The sequence below is a fragment of the Octodon degus genome, unplaced genomic scaffold, assembly GCF_000260255.1.
Source record: "Octodon degus isolate 3935 unplaced genomic scaffold, OctDeg1.0 scaffold00078, whole genome shotgun sequence".
NCBI classification, from domain to species: Eukaryota; Metazoa; Chordata; class Mammalia; order Rodentia; family Octodontidae; genus Octodon; species Octodon degus.
Window position 1 is genome coordinate 6,709,635 of NW_004524654.1, and position 18,266 is coordinate 6,727,900.

The window sequence follows — 18,266 nt, forward strand, 5'->3', positions numbered from 1 at the left end:
TCTCTCTCTCTCTCTCTCTCTCTCTCTCTCTCTCTCTCTCTCTCCTTTGTACCTGGGATCACTCTGTGTCTTGCACTTGCCAGGCAGGCTCATAAGCCACTGAACTATCTCCCCTCCATCTCCCCTTTCTTATTTACAAAGCTTTGTTTCTGTTTTATTATTCTTTGCTCAGCTTTTCTTTTCCCTTCCTTCATTTCCCTCTTCTCCCTCCCTAGTTACCTTTTCCTTTTGAACAACTTCTTCCTAATTCACAACGTTTATTATACATTTTGGTCCTTCTTTACTTTCAGTTTCTCACACCAGAAAGACAAATGTGATATTTACACATGTGTGTTTGATTTATTTCATTTAGAGTATGGTCTTGAGCTCAGTGGCATAAGCACCTGCCTGTAACCACGAGGTCCTGAGTTTGATCCCTGGTATAAAAGAAAAAAAACTAAAAAACAGTATGTTCGCAAGGTCTATCCTTTTAACTATAAATGTTTCCGATTTATCCTTGTTTATAATTGAGTAGAATCTCCATTGTATAAAAAAGAAAACCACATCTTTTTTATCATGAGTTGATGGGCATAAAGGCTATTTCCAGAACTTAGCTACTACAAACTGTGCTGTTATCATAATGGGTATGCATATATCTCTGTGGTATGATACTATTAATTTTTTAGTGAAGATACCAAGAAAGGGAATAGCTGGGTCAAAACTAGAATCTCTAATTCTAGTTTTTTGAGGAATTGCCACACTAATTTCCACAATGGTTGTATCCAACTTCATTTCCATGAACAGTAGAAAAGGGTTTCTCTTAGCATTTGTTACTGGTTGATTTAAAAAAAATTTTTTTTTATATTTATGCAATTGGTACAGGGTCTCATTACACAGCTCGGACTCACGGTGACCCTCCTGCTTTCAGCCTCCCCAGTGCTGGGATTACAGGCATGTAACACTACACCTGGACTCTGGCCTGCTCAGTTGTCCTGGGGGTGGAGCTGTTGCAGCCTGGGACTCCGGGGAATCGAACCATGGTCCCTGTGCTTGCCTAAGCTTGCCTAAGCAGGCCCATTAGTCCTCTGAACTATCTCACCAACCCACAAGTTTCTTAAGAATTTTATGCCAACAGAAACACACTGTCAACTTGGGCCAAAAGAAACAATATAAAGAGCAAAAAGATGTTCAGGCTTGTAAAATTCTGCAGATTGATAACATTATGCAACTGTAAACATGTTCTTCCTTTCATAACATAGATAAGGCCAGATATTTTTTAAATGCCATGCATCATTGAGGACAATTCTCATACATTGGAATGAGTTTTCTTAGCTTGATCTCAAAATTGTTTGAGATTAATGACTCCTTTTTTCTCTTACTTCTATTTTATCCCTTTTTGAATTGGAATATCTGTAACTGATAGTCTATGCCTATTTCATTACTGTATTTTGGGAGTAAATAACTTGTTTTCTAATTTCATAGGTGCATAGATGGAGGGAGAATGTATGTCAATATGAATTCTGTCCAGGGTCTAACTCATAACTGATTTGGGTGATGAGTAATCGAAAAGTAACACCACATAGAAGGCAAGACATGCAGTTAAAAATTGCCTTTTTATTTAACAGATTTTCTTGCATGCTTACTTGTTCAAAGTACTGTACTTACATAATTATTTTATTTATATATAGATAGTAGTTGCTATTATGACTTTTAAAGATTAGTATAAATGCAAATCCAAAAATTACCATCTTTATGAAGTTTCATTTTATTTTCAGAATAAAAATGAGGATCTCAATAATCTTTTCCCATAAAAGATTATGCTATAATCCCACATTTTACTGAAGTTATTCTTATCACCAGTTAGCATACTAATTTACATTAATTTTAGTCTTGTGTAGTCTCATGGGACTTTGGGGAGCTAATGATCTACCCATTGTCCCGTTTAATGGAGAAGACTATAAATACATGAAGGAAGAAGACAGCTGTCTCTAGGAATATTGCAAATTAATTATTGACTGGAAGTCAAATACAAGTTCATTGAATTTGGGCTCTTGCCTCATGTATCAGCTATGATCAGAGTTTTCTCCATGACTATTCGGGATTCACTGGTCCTCACCATAAGAGTACTGGTGCTGACATATTGTAAAACTTTCATTATACAAAATATCTCTAATGAGTGTTAAGACAAAAATTTTAGAGGTAAGTAGTTTTTAAAAAAAGTTAACTCTTTTCCTCTAAGGTCAGGAAAAGACAAGGATGCATCCTCTAGCCACTCATATTTAACATAGTATTAGAAGTCCTAGCCTAAACAATCAAAGGAAAAAATAGATAAAGGGTATCCAAGGAGGAAAGAAAGAAACAAAATTATTTCTATCGTATCTGACATTACATTGCACACAGAAACCCTGAATATTCCACTGAAACAAACAAACACAAACTGTTAAAACTAATAAGTAAATTCAGAAAAGTTATAGAAAACAAATCAGCATGGAAAAATCTATTGTATTTGTATGCACTAGGAATGAATAATCTAAAAAGAAAATTAAGAAAACAATCCTATTCGCAATTTTATCAAGAAGAGTGAAATATTTTGATGTAAACTGAACCAATAGAAAAATGACAGACTGAAAACTATAAAACATTGCTGAAAGAAATGAAAGCAGACAAAATAAATGAAAAGATATCCCATGTTCATGGATTAGACAACTTAATATTGTTAAAATGTCCATGCTAGCCAAAGCATACTACACATTTCGTACAATTTTTTTTATTGTCCCAAATTTATTGACATTACAGCATAGCAGAAAGATTCAAACAGCTCCGCGTGGTGTTTTGAAATTCATCCCAACTGTAGGTTGCCTGACCTGCAGGTTGGAGAGGCTGCCCAAGTCCAAAAGCTTCAGCATTTCCTTAGCATCAAGATCTACTTCAGTGATTTCCTGATCCAAGGCTGAGACCTCAGGGGCATAATTATCTCTCCTTTCTCTCTCCTCCTCCTGCAGCTTGATGGAAATACCCCCCACAGGGCCCTTCTGTATACGCTTCATCAGATGTTGCTGGGGATGATGGCAGTTTCCTCACACACGTGTTTGTTGGTGTGGAAGTCATTTCCCAGGCACGTATAGTACTTCTCAATGATGATGCAGGCTGCCTTCTTCACTGTCTTGGTACAAATGTGGCCCACATTGGCGGGTCCCAGGGAAAGAGCAGTACAATTCTTATGAAAATCCCAGTGGCATTTTTTTCAGAAATAAGAAAAATCCTTTAAGATTCACATAGAACCTCAAAGAGCTTTGGAGAGCTGAAATAACCTTGAGAAAGAGAAATGAAACTGGAAGCCTCACACTTCCTAATTTCAAAGTTACAGTAAATATGAGAGCACACAGAGGATAGATGTACTGACCCATGAAATAGAATGGAGAAGCTAGTCAGAAATCATCACACACATGATCTTTGACAGAAGTGCCAAGGTAGGAAAGGATAGTCTCTTCATCAAATGATGCTGGGAAAAACTGTATATCTACATGCAAAACAATGAAGTTGGACCCTTATGCTATACCATGTGCAAAAATTAACGTAGAGTACACTGTATCAAGCATAAGACCTGAAAGTATAAAACTTCAGGAAGAAGATGGAAAACAAGGAGAAAGCCTTGAGATACTAGACTTGGCAATGATTTCTTGCACATGGCACAATTGTCTCGGTTACTTTTCTCATGTTGCTGGGACAAAATACTTGACACCCAAAATTAAGAAGGAAAGATTTGTTTAGCTCACAGTTTTTTGGAGGTTTCAGTCCATACCTGGCAGATCTGAAGGCAGGATGGCACATGGCAGAGGGCAGCAGTTCACGGTGGCAGAAAACAGGTAAACAGCAAGAGCAAAAAGGCAGGAGCATCAGCAGCAGAGAGCAAACCTCTCTCCCTTCCTTATATTGCCCTCAAGCTATCTATCCATAGGTGTAGCACTCACACCCCTAATCCCAGCATTAGATCATGAATTAATCACAAACTCTAGAAGTACACCCCATGACTGCATGAGGCTTTGGGGGAACAACTAGACACAAACCACAACAATAGTATACGCACTAAAGTAAAAATCCACAAGTGGAACTATATGAAACTTGAAAACTGTACAACATAATGGAAGAAAATATTTGTAAACTATTCATCAGACAAGGAATTAATATCCAGGATATGAGATATGATTAAAAAATATAATGTATGTTTCAATAAAAAAACTTTTACAGTAATAGACACATTGTCACTAATTTCCCTCAAAATACCTCTCCTCCACTGTGAACACAGTTGTCGTATCATTCTTGCCACTCTTTGAAGCAGTCCTGGAAATCCTTTCATAAGGGTCTTTAGCTGTACTGTCCTGGCTGTTTTTCTGCTCTGAACTGATTTAAAATATTTACTTTTCATGCTCATTTTGGCCTTAGGGAAGAGCCAGAAGTTGCACAGAACCAGAACCAAGCTTGTCTTTCCATTTTATAACTCCTAAAGGAATTCATGAAAGAAGTCTTCCTACAAAGTGAATAAGGACAAAACAAGTATATTCAAGGAGGGGATAGTATTTTAAGAGGCTTAATGGCAATTTGGCTGTAACTGTGATAAATTTAAAAAATTTGAATAGTAATTGTGTTTTGTTATCACCCTTTGTATATTAAAAACTCATATAACTCAATAGCAAAAAAAGCAAACAAAAGTTTTTAAAATATTTTATTTATTTTTTATGTGTTTAATACAGGATCTCACTACACAGATCAGACTTGTAGTGATCCTCCTGTTTTCAGCCTCCTAAGCAGTGGGATTATAGGCGCATGCCACCACTCCCATTCTCAATCTCTCAACATGCCCTGGGGGTGGGGCCAGCACGGCATGCCTGGGATGGAACCCCAGTCCCTGCATCTGCCTAAGCAGGCACTTTAATGTGCTAAGGCATCTGGCCGGCCCCAAACAATCAAATTTTAAAATGAGCAAAGGACTCACAAGTCATTTCTCCAAAGAAAATATACAAATGTCCACTTATTATATGAAAATATATTCAATATCACTAACAATCAGGGAATACAACTCAAAACCACAATGAAATATCACCTCACATGCATTAGAAAGACAATTACTAAAGCACAAAGCAGAAAATAACAGATGTTGGAAGGAATGTGGAGAAATTAACATTCCTATGCACAGCTGGAAATACAAAAAGATGCAGCCACTACAGAAAACAGTTTCCAATAGAAAAGTGAAATTTCATGTGATTCCAGCAATCTTCCTTCTATATATAAATATTTAAAAGAATTAAAATCAAGATCTCAAAGAGGTATGTGGACACTTACACTAATTGCAGAATTCACAGTAGCCAAGAGTGGAAGCAAGGCAACTGAAATGTTTATCAACACATGAGTAAATAATGTGGAATATACATAGTGGAGTACTAGTTAGCCCTAAAAAGAAGGAGATCCTATCATTCTCCTTTCCTGGAAGAACAGCGAAGGCATTATCTTAAGTGAAATAAGCCAGTTTCAAAAAGACAAATACTGAATGGTTCCATGTACATAGAGTATCTAAAATAGTTAAACTCCCAGAAACAGAAAGTAGAATGGTGGATGCTAAAGCTTGGGGGAAGGGGGGAGAAATGGGAATTGTTCAGTGAATACAGGTTTTTAGTTTTGCAAAATGAAAACATTCTGGAGAGCTGTGCTATAGCAATGCAGACACAGATAACACTGCGTGTGTGTGTGTGTGTGTGTGTGTGTAGGATGCAGGTGTGTGGTGCTGGAGACTGAACCCAGAGTGTTGTGCATGCAAGGTAAGAGCTCTACCATGGAGCCACAACCCCAGCCCAATACTGAATATTTAAAGGTGGTTAAGACAGTGAATTCTTGTTTTTTATTTTTTTGTTTTTAACCACAAACGACAGAAGTACAAATCATTCCTAATATGAGGTTTCCTAAGTTCAAACAAGTCACATTAAAGTAAGTTGTTAGAGTACTAATTTATTGATGTTTTAATTTTTGCAGTACCGGGGATCAAACTAAGGATCTTGTGCTTGCCAGACAGGTGCTTTTGTTGCTGAGCTATACCCGCAGCCCTGATGTTTTAAATTTTATTTATTTTTATTTTTTATTTTATTTACTTATTTATTTATTTTTTGCAGAACCGAGGATTGAACTCAGGCCTCTATGCTTGCCAGGCAAACGCTTATTCCACTGAGCCATCTCCCCGGCCCCTAAATTTTTAAAAACTTTTTAAAAAATACTTCTGGCTAAAGAATGATCATCAGAACAGTAACATTAACTCATTTTAAAATAAAAATCATTGTAAGTGAATTTCAAAATAAGATGATAGGAAATCAACAATGATTGTTATATGGTATGTTGTTATCTTCAAAGTAGTTGTACAAACTACGAGATGTAAACATGCAAACTGACCAAAAACTTAAGCATTAACTGTTCCTTTCAATAAACCAATAGAAATTAGCAGTACAAGTATCTTAGCTATCTTGTATGTATATATTTTCCTTTCTTTTCTCCTTTCATTAGCTCATTTGTTAATATACAGAGAATATATATGCTTTTTGAACCTAATTAAATCTAATGTATTTTTACAGCAACTAGTAATATGTGACTAATTATTATTCAGGGTTTGCTTTATAACATCAATTATGATGAGTTTGACTTTTTATAAAAATAGAAAATGTGACAGTTTTGTAATTATCGTGTTTATGATATATTAATATAAGTTAAAATAATAAACTTTGGAACTTTATATGAAAAACAGTTTTCTAAATCTAATGTTGAGTCGAAAGTATCTTTCAGGGAATAAGCCTTGTAGATTTGCCATTTTAATAAAGTCTACTGCTCAATATTAGAAATATCTTTGAAACATCATCTCTATGTAAATAACTGTACTTAGCATTGTTAGAAATATAAAAATGAGGGAGCTGGGGAGATAGCTCAGGGGAATAAGTGCTTGCCTGGCAAGCTCAAGGTCCTTAGTTCAATCCCTGGTGCCACCAAAAAAAAAAAAAAATTGATGAATAAAAGGGGGCTGGTGAGATAGCTCAGTGGTCTAAAGTGCCTTCTTAGACAAGCTTAGGTATAGTGCAGGGACCACGGTTCGATCCCCCAGCACCACATGCCAGCCAGCCCTGTCCCCAGGGTGGGCTGAGCTGACCACAAAAAAAAAAAAAAAAGAAAAGAAATATGAAAATAAATTGCTTCAATCTCCAGCCTCAAGGATCCTGTGTTACCAAGGTAATCTGAAGAATGTTTGATTCCTTTAACTATGTTCCAATGAATTATTCAACTCTGCTACTCTACTTGACTTCTCTCACCAAGCACTTTAAATTCTTTCTGAGGGGCCCAGGAGATGGCTCAGTGGAATAAGCACTTCCCTGGCAAGTGCAAGGGCCTGAGTTCAATCCTTAGTTCCACCAAAAAATAAATGAATAAATAAATAAATTCTTTCTGACCATATCTATGTGGTTCTTCTTTTATTTTAATTTTCATTTTTATTAGTGCTTGCATGTAGTGCATAATGATTATATTCATTGTGGGGACTTGGTACCTGTAAATAACATATGATAATTCCTTTCTTACCCCCTTCCCTTCCTCTCCTCCATTTCTTTGTCTCTTCTTTTGCAAAAGATCTATCTTCCTATTTCTTATTATCTTTTATTTGGTCTTTAATTTATTTGCATTTTGGATTTCTCCAATAAGAGAAACCATGTGATATTTAAGCTTGTGTGGCACTTACCATCATGGTCTCAAGGTACACCTACTTTCCTACAAATGATTCAAGTTTATCCTTCTTTATGGCAGAGCAGTATTTTACTGTGCATAAATACACATCTTCTTTATCCATTCATCTGCTGATGGAAATACATGAACATACTTCCAAGATTTCACCAGTGGGAGTTGTGCTGCTATGAACATGGGTGTACATATATCACCTAATATGATACCTCTTTTGGAAAGATAATTATAAAGGAAATATCTGGGTCAGATAGAATTTCTAACTTTAGTTTTTTGAGGAATATGTACACTGATTTCCACAGTGTTTTGCTAGGTTCCATTTCCACCAACAATGTAGAAGAGTTACTTTTTTCCTGCAGTCTCACCAGCACTTGTTATTATTTGATTTCTTATGGTAGGTATTGTTTCTAGAGTAAAGTATAATCTCAGTGTTGTTTTAATTTCCATTTCTCTAATGACCAGATATGTTGAACATTTTTTATGTATTTATTGGCCATTTATACTTTTTTTGAAAAGTATCTATTCATTTCAATTGCCCATTTTTGATTGAGTCTTTTTTTAAGTGATCATTTAATAATATTTTTATTTAATTAATTAAAGTTATTCAATTGTAATCTTTAAACAATTAAAAACATTACTTTGTGTTTGGCCAAACCAGGTGTTGCATTCAGGACCTTGCCCCTGCCAGGGAGGTTCTTTTTTTTTTTCTTTTCAAAGTTTTATTGATAAACATATAGCAATGAGACAGTTTCAAATCAAATCGAAAGTACAGTTTCAACAAATAATACACTGCATATATTCTTCTTAGTGGTTAATTGCTGTACAAATCATACATTTATATGCACAAGATGGTTAAGGCAAAGATCCTGAGACTCTTCAGCAGGTTGTTTTTTTTTTTTTTTTTTTTTTTTTTGCGGAACCGGGGATTGAACTCAGATCCTTGCATTTGCCAGTCAAACGCTTATCCTACTGAGCCATCTCCCCGGTCCCTGATTGAGTCTTTTATTTTATGGGTCTACCTCTTTTTAAGTTCTTTGTATACTCTTAATATTAGTTCTCTGTCTGACGGAATAGCAAAAAACCTTCCTGTTCTGTAAAATGTCTCTTCACTCTGTTGGTTGATTCCTTTGCTGTGCAGAAGTACTTTAATCCATTTGTTTATGTTTGGTTGGTTGGTTGGTTTGGTTTGCTTGTTTTTTCTTCAACTCATTTGTTTACTTGACGTTATTTCTTGGGCCATTGGTGTTGTGTTCAGAAAGCCCTTGCTTATCCCTTGGTGGTTCTTAAATCTAAGTAAAAGTTGAATCACAGGTGAACACATCCCCAGACATTCTGATTTACATAGTTTCCTGTGGAATGCATTATAAGAAATGACTAAATCTCTAAGGAATAGAGAACAATTGGGAAAAGATAAAGTTTCTTTTTAGTATTATGAGAATATTCTAAAAGTACATTGTGGTGATGGTTGGACAATTCTCGAAATGTGTGAAAAATAATTGAATTCTACACTTAATATGAGCTTTTTTTCAGTATGTATGTATGAATAGATCTCAATCAAAGAGATAAAAAAGCTGCAGGATGTGGTCAAAGGGTTACTCAAAAGAATGTATTCTTTTCAAAATGAACTTATTGGAAGGAAAAAGACTATAAATAAAGGAATAGCCCACCCAATATAAAATACTAGGAAAAGAACAAAAACTACAAAAATAGAAGGAAAGATAGACACAGAAATTTGATCAGAATAAAGCCAGTCATTCAAGAACAAATTATTTAAAAATAACAGTTTAGTGAACAAATCTCTACTAATTGTAATAAATATAAAAGCACAGTAGCCATACTGATAATGAAATATGGGTATAATCATAGGTAGAGGAGATGATACTAGATACTGTACTAGATTAGTATATGCAACTTTATAACTACATTAAGAAGAAGCTAGACGAAGTGGAAGAACATCTAAAAACTACAAATTTTCCAAATTGTGTTCTAGAAAAGATATAAAATAGACCACTATCCTTAGTTTCTTTGTATTTTGTTTGTTTGTTTGATCTGTGTGTGTGTGGTACTGGGAACCAAGCTCATAACTTGGCGTTTGCCAGGCAGGTGCTGTGCTACCAAACTGTGTTCCTGGTCTTTTTTTTTTTTTTAATTTCTCTTCCTCCTCCTCTTCCTCCTCCTCCTCTTCTTCTTCCTCCTCCTCCTCCTCCTCCTCTTCCTCTTCCTCTTCCTCCTCCTCTTCTTCCTCCTTCTCCTCTTTCTCCTTTTTTTTTAAGTGTCTTTTTTCTTTTTTTTTTGGTGGAACCAGGGATTGAATTCAGATCCTTGCGTTTGCCAGTCAAGCTCTTATCCTACTGAGCCATCTCCCTGGCCCCTTTTTTTTTTAAAGTGGATCAAACATATTCTCCCTCAATAAGTTTCAGGTTCAGGAGATTTTATATTTATTAATTTATTTGCAGGTGATTTTTGTAGGTGAATTTTCTCAAATTTATTTTCCACTTCAGTTAATTTTTGTGTCATTTAAACTGGTTCAGAGAATGAAGAGATGGAATCTGTTCGATTCTTTCTATGAGGTTAACAGACTACTTAGACCAATAGTAGACAAAAATAATACAAAAGAAAGAAACATAATTGCAGCTTAATATCATTCACAAATATAGATAACACTACATAATCTAAATCTTAATCTAAATGTAGCACTATATAGAAAATAAAACATCACGATTAATAGAATTTAGAAACAAGAAAATAGTTCAACATTAGCAAATTATTATTTTCAATTCAAGGTACTAATATATTAAAGTCCTTCTTTTCATAGGTTCACACAAGGCATTGTTGATTCTTGACAAAAAATTTTCTTAATCTAAGAATAGAACAAAATTTGCTTACTTTGATAAGGGGTATCTATCAGATGTCAGTTACAAACTATATGAAATCTTAACTTCCTAGAGAGAGATTCCCATTAGAGTCACAAATCCAACATCAATAATATTCAAAGATGTTCTAGAAACTCTAACCAATGTAGTAAATAAAAAAATGATCACTATCTCTCTGGATCAATTATACATAAAAAAGAGACATATTAGAACAAATGAAACAATATATATGTTTATATATCTAAAAATGTCATGCTTATGCACCAAAGAAGTGATCAAGAAGCTATCAGAACTAATGAAACATTTTAGTAAGAAATATAGATATAATAATGATCATTTATAAATTATTAATAATCATTATAAGTTTAGAAATAATAAAAAAGGCTCCACTTATATTACTGTACCTAAAAGCTCTGAACCACAATGAAGTAAACTTATCCCGAAATATACTAGAGATACAGAAAAATATAAAACTTTCTAGAAAGCACTAAAAAAGAGGCAGGTAAAGAGAAAAACATACTGTGTTTCTAGATGGCAAGACACAATGTTGTAAAGATTAATTGCCTCATGTTCTAAAGTCATAATGGGATTTTTTAATAGACCATGAGAAATTTAATTCTAATGTCCATTTGAATGAATAAATTTGCAACAATTACAAGAAAGTTATATGAATAAAAATGAACAGAGAGTAAATCATTTAGTCTTTATTAACTTAGTTATTTTTGCAGTTAAAATAGGAAATTTTTTTATAGTCATAGAGCAGAAAACTCTTCCTAAGACACAAAATTCAGAAACTACAAAGGGAAAAACTGGGCAGCTGACTACATGAAAATATAAGACATCCATAAAAGACATTTATAACTGAAAAGGTTTAATATATCTGATATTAAACAACCTAAATAAATATAAAGACAAATGATAAGCAATAGGAAAAAGAACAATGAACATGTAGTTCACAAAAAGACAAAATGCTAACATTCAATAAACATGAAAAAATATTCAACTTCACTGGTGATTAAGAAAATGAAAATTAAAATTGCTTCCACCTTTATCCATCAAATTACCAAAACTTAAACACACTGACAAAGTTCAGAGACATCGAGGTATTTTCTTTGATTTCTTTCTTTTTTCTTTTGTCTGTTGAGACATTTTATTATGTTTTACAACCTTAGAAAAAGGATCCCAGAAAAAAAGAAAAAGGATCCCAGGATTTTTCCTCCTGTGTGTTTTCCTCACACTTCTTCATGATCCATGATGCTCGCTGAGGTTGTCAATACAATGAAACCAATTAAGTGTCTGCTTAAGCAAAGCACTCAGGCTCAGGATTCTGTGGTTTGATACCCATATCCTCATGCCATACTAGACCTGCCCTTAGGGCATCTTGAGCCAGCCAAAAAAAATCCTTCTGGACTTTTGGGCCTGGGAGCATAGCTCAGTAGAATAAGCCCTTGCCTGGCAAGCGCAGGTTCCTGAGTTCAATCCCCTGTACCGCAAAAAACCAAAAAACAAAGAAACCAAACTGATGAAATGGGAGCAGGTTATTCTGCCATTTTTCCAGGTCTTTCAGCTGTACATCAAACCCGGGGCTGATCACACCACACTTGTTTAACCTGCTTGTGAGATTCACAACAATTTTGCCAGCCCTGTGATCACCAATGATTTCAAATTCGCCAATGTAACTAGGCTTCATCATCACAGGTAGAAACCGGACAATGACTTTGGAAAGCGGACTTACGAGGACCTGGCATTTACCTCTCTTTTCGGCATTGTTGATGCTCTTGAGAGCTTCAGCCAGGACCTTCAGGCGCACCACTATGGCGGCACAGAAAGATGGCGGAAGGAGTGAGGTATTTTCAAAATAAACTTATGTATTTCTGGTGTTAGGTAAATTGGGACAATCAATTACAAGTAACAAATGATTTCTCAAATAACTATTATCAGTATGTGTCAATTACTATAAAAACTAAAAATATTTTAAAGCCATATCTTTATATTTACATCTTAAGGAGATACACCAATGTGCAAGGATAGGCAAAGTGATAAAAATGTGGATTTTTAAACTTTTTTAAAAAAATATATATTTGGTACAGGGTCTCACTATGCAGTTCATATTCATAATGATCCTCCTCTTTTTAACCTCCCCAGTGCTGGGATTATAGACGTAATCCATCACACCAGGACTTGGTTACTGGCTCAGCGTGCCTGGGGGTGGGGCCTGTGTGGCATGTAGTACTGTAGATCGAACCCTGGTCACCTGTGCTTGCCTATGCAGGCTTTTAGTCAGCTGAGCTATCTCACCAGCCCAGATATTTAAACTTTTAAAACATTTTTTTTTCTTTTTTGTATTTAGTACAGGGTCTACAGGGTCTCACTGTGTATAGATCGGATTCCTACCGATCCTCCTGTTTACAGTCTCCCAAGTGCTGGGATTATAGGTACACACCCCCACGCCCAGTCTCAATCACCATCTCAGTGTACTCCGAGGGCAGGGCTGGCATGACAGGCCTGGGGATCAAACTCCTAGCCCCTGCATCTGCCTAAGAAGCACTTTAATCTGCTGAGCTATTTAGCTGGCCCTTAAAACAATTTTATTATAGTAAAAGATACATTTCCTTAATCTCCTCAAGATACTCCCAGATTGGATACTTGTCCCATTGTTCCTGGCCATCTTTTTGAAGTGTTCTAGTAGTCTTCTTTCCTGAGGGCCTTTAGTTGCACTGTCATGGTTGCCTCTATGTCCTGAATCAATTCAAAACATTTACCTTTCATGGCAAGAAACCAGAGGTTGCATGGTTCCAGACCCTGTGAATAAGGTGGATAAGAGCACTCACATTTCTATTTTTCAGAAATTATTGTATATATGTTGGATTAACTCAGGATAGTGACAGCCTCAAAAAAGATACAAAATAGGACTTCCAGAATGCTTCCACACAGTAGCAAGAATGATTGGATAAATATGTTCAAAGCAAGGGAGAATGTTTTGAGGGGTATTAATGGCAATTTATCTTTTACTCAACAAATTTTTATATTTTATACTTAAACCTTCACTGTACTTCATGATCACAGCTTGTGTATGTATGAAAAACATTATTTGTAGTAGCTAAAACTCCAAGATAATCTAGATGTTCAACAACAGGGCAATGGTGGAATGGATGTTGAATTAGTCATAAAATAAAAACTTCTTAAAGAATAGAGATAAATCTGATGAATTATTAAGTAATAATGGAGCAATATGTAGAATATTGTTTCATTTTTGGTGAAAAAAAAGTGCATGAATGTTCTTTTAAAAAGTCTCAAAGGATGCTAAAAGCCTGTGTCTTCTTGAATACGGGTATGTAAATTGATGGTGGGAGGGTGTATACAAGGTTGGAGATTTTTCACTTTCTGGTTATAAACTATTTATATATACATATTATTAAAATACTTTTACACTTTTTGTTTCTTTTCTTTTTATATTATTTGTGTATTATTTATTTGTTTATTTTTACTATTTTTGTGTGTGTGCCAGGAATCGAATTTGGGATCTTACACTGCCAGGCATAATTTGTTTGTTTGTTTGTTTGTTTTGCTCCGAATGCCTTCAGGGCAGGTTTGGCTGGCTTGAGTTGTGGGGATCAAACCACAGCAACCTGAGCTTGACTGCTTTGTTGAAGCAGCCACTTAAAGAACTGAGTTAAGGGGCAGGCCCCCTATAACTTGTTTTTAAAGTCCATACTATTTGAGATTTTTTCTTGGCAAGAAAAATAATAAAAATAAAATGAACACAAAGGGATAGTACAAAGTTGAGTACATAAAAACACACTTCATAGAATTGACAATTTAAGTTGGAGCAGAACTGAAATAAACTGTGATCCTGTAAAATCCTAAACAAGGAGAAAATCTGAACTTTTGCTCTGTGTTTTAAGAGTTTATGAGTTGCAAAAACAATCACAAAATGTAGGGATTTAATTGACACCAGAACCAAGCCTGTATGTTTTCTAGAACATGTATTTCAATATTCCTTTATTCTACTTTGGTTCTGGTCCCAGCTACCCAACTGCCACAGACACTGGGTGTTCATGGCAACTTTGTACCACAAGTGCCACTCCCCACTCTCAGCTTACCTACTTCCTCTGTCATCTTTGATTTCACTCGATCTTGGCTGCTAAGCATTTATCTTTTCTAAATTGATGGCCCTAGTTTTCCTTCAGCCTATCCTCGGGTAGTACTTCTGCTATTTTTTCCTTCGAGACTTACATGTGTTCATGTCCCCACCAGCTAGACATGTCCTCAGCTCTGCGCTCTCTCTCCTAATAGAGAACAAAGCACATAAGGTTCTTCTCCTGATTTCATTCCTGGTCCATGTAGTATTCATTAACTTAAATACAAAACTCCTGAAAAAACATAAATGCTAGGACATTGGTATAATCCCCACACTGTACTACAAATACCTACAATATAAACACCAGTTACTGTGGAATTGTTTGGAGGAACAACTCCAGTTTCAAATATTCCAATCACTGTATGCAAAAACCAGTAAAACATTTTCAAAATATTTGATCCAAATTTTACCTCTTATACTATTCCTTACAATTCCCAAAGAACCTTCATGACACTATTCTCGATATGCCTACCTCCTCATACACCCTCAGTGGCCCATACTTTCTTATGCCCTAACAGTCACTCTCTCTATTTCATTACTATCCCTTGGCCACAGCCAATTGGAGTAGGATGGACACTTGACCCAAAGAACTTTTCCATGATTGTTCAGTGGACCCTGACTGAGTTCAAAAGAAGATGGGCTGAATAAATCAGAGTCCTCGATCAGTAATCGCAATTGAAAATTTTTGAGGTTAAGTAACCATGTCTGCTCTATGGGCCTTGGGCAAGCACCAAGCCACTCTATAGAGACAAGGTCAGCAGATGTACAGAGAAAAGGAGGGACACCATGGGTTTGTTGAAGTTCGTGAGAAGAAGGCAGAGGGAGGGACTGTCTGAAGCCCCTGTGGCTTTCTGGCTCTGTTTTGATTCCAGTCCCTCTGTGTTTTGGTATATATATTTCCCTCTCTGTTTTTGAAGTAATTTTAGTAGGTTCTTTGCAGCCAAACTATCTCTAAGTATAACATGGATCTGGTGGTCTCATTTTTTAAAAAGGCAAAGTCATAGTCACTAGCTATAGCAAATTTGAGTGGTCTAACAAGAACAGCCTTCTTTCAAAAAGTTTTCAGTCAACATAAAGCCTTTCTAAAGAGAGACAGGCACTCGCATGCATGGCGGTGGAAGCATACATTGGCTCAACCCTTCTGACAGGCAACTGAATGAAACAGATACCTGCATCCTTCAAATGTATGCTTTAGAAGTCTCTTCTTAAAAGTATACACAGAAAAATCTGGTAGCATTTATTTAAACAGTAGTAATAGTTATTTCTAGGGGCCAGGGAGATGGCTCAGTGGAGTAAGTGCTTCTCTGGCAAGCGCAAGGTTCTGAGTTCGATCCCTGGTACCCCAAAAATAAATAAATAAATAGTTATTTCTAGACTATAATAGTCTAAATGATTTAAATGTCCTTTTCCACAATGATTGTTTCTTACAATTTTTCTCAAAACAATGCCTAAAATATGAAAGCCTGCTATCAGTTGCTGTGGCCTAACTTATGCTAAATGCTTCTCAGGCTTTGTCTCATTTATTTTTTTTAAAACAATACCACAAGGTAGGTATTATTATCCTCACTTTATAAATAAGTTGAAGTCCAAAGATGTTAGATTTTTTTTCTAACCTGAATGACTAACAAGCAGCACTGAAATGTAAACTCCATGAGAGCAGAAATGTCATATATTTTTTAAAAAATGAATGATGGGTAAAATCAGGCTTTGTATCCATGTATGCTCTATCCCCAAACGTATGTCCCAGTACTTTCCCCTCAATCAAAGATACAATAGCTCAGCGTATTAAAGCACCTGCAAACAGGCACAAGGGCCGGGGGTTCGATTCCTGGGCCTGCCATGCCAACCCCGCCCCCCCCCAGGGGGCACTGAGACGGCAATTGAGACTGAGCGTGGTGGCACATGCCTTTAATCCCAGCTCTTGGGAGGCTGTAAACAGGTGGATCACTAGAGTTGGATCTAGTAGTAAGACCCTGAACACCCTGTAGACCCTTCCCTAAAATACAAAAAAAAAAAAAAAACCAACAAAGATACCCTTCTGAAGTTTGTGACCTTGATAAATGTGTTTGTCTTTTTAATTTACTTCACTTAAAATAAAAATAACAAAGAAAATGAGAAATGCTCATGGAACACGATGACGTCATAGGAATTATAAAGTCAAGTGATATGTTACTATGTTACCTTAGACAATAAACTTAGTTATAAGTAAGTTTAACAAACTTTATACTCCATATGCTTATATTTTACTTGATGTAGTATTTATAGTTATCAGTACGAATACAGTATTTGGATATTTGACCCCTCATTATGAATCAATTCTGAATTTACTGTACCACTATTTATATGGAAATACTCAGCTTCTCTGATATAACTGAATTTCTAAGAGCTTTTTTTGAAACTAACATGTTAGAAGAATGAACAGTCGGGGCTGGGGGGATAACTAGGTAGAATCAGCACTTGCCTGGCAAGTGGAAGGACCTGAGTTCAATCCCCCATTTCGCCAAAAAAAAAAAGAATGAGCTGTCTTGATATTATTATTAATAACCATAATTTATTTCTTGGTAGCATCATAGTGGGTTTTTTAAAATGTATTTGGCACAGGGTCTCACTACACAGGTTGGACTTGTAGTGATCCTCCTGTTCCAGCCTCCCCAGTGCTGGGGTTACAGGTGTGCACCACCTCACTCAGTCTTAGTACAACTTTTTAAACAGCATAAAATAGTATTTTTGGAGGAAACCTGACATTCAAAGTGTAATTTAAAGGTAATTATAACAAAGTCAACCAGACATATTAGATTAAGGCTTCAATTACTACAAACATCATATTTCTAGCTTCTATGTCAATTTTATTTTTTTTATTTTTTTATTTTTTTATTTTTTTTTAATTTTTTTTATTTATTTGAGAGAGAGAGAGAGAGAGAGAGAGAGAGAGAGAGAGAGAGAGAGAGAGGTGTGTGTGGCCAGCTCAGCCCACCAGGGGGCAGGGCTGGCTGGCAATGTGGTGCTGGGGATTGAACCGTGGTCCCTGACGCTTTGCTAAGCTTGTTCTAAGTAGGTGCTTTAGACCACTGAGCCATCTCTCCAGCCCTATGTCAATTTTAATAATAGCAATTCAGTATCATAATTACCAGATCTTGGCTGAGAGATCAAGAACTATAAACTAGTTATGGTTATTAAATTTACAAAGGCCAAGTTTTCCATACAGCAACATCTGATTCTAAAATTTTCTGCTTCTTTTCTTATGGTGTTGCTGATTAGTTCAAGCTCTACACCTTAAATATTTTAGATGATGCTACCAAAGGGGTGTCCTCTAACATCATTTCGATTTAATGTGGTTTGGAGAGTTCAGAGCAATGTAAGAAAAAAAAAATAATAAAAGCCAAGAAAAATAAATAGTAAGAAAAGAAAATCACTATTTGAAGTCAATTCACTCTGAATCCACTAAATGCCCAAAGAATTAATGGGAAAAAATAAATGACCAGATAAGACATAGATAAGATTTCTTGGGCTGG

At 35.7% G+C, this 18,266-nt stretch overlaps 2 pseudogenes; both read right to left on the minus strand.

The window, feature by feature from the left end:
- Positions 1–2,789: 2,789 nt before the first annotated feature.
- Positions 2,790–7,747, minus strand: LOC111811979 (annotated as a pseudogene).
- A 4,026-nt stretch (positions 7,748–11,773) lies between these two features.
- LOC105742844 lies at positions 11,774–14,732 on the minus strand (annotated as a pseudogene).
- Positions 14,733–18,266: the final 3,534 nt, after the last annotated feature.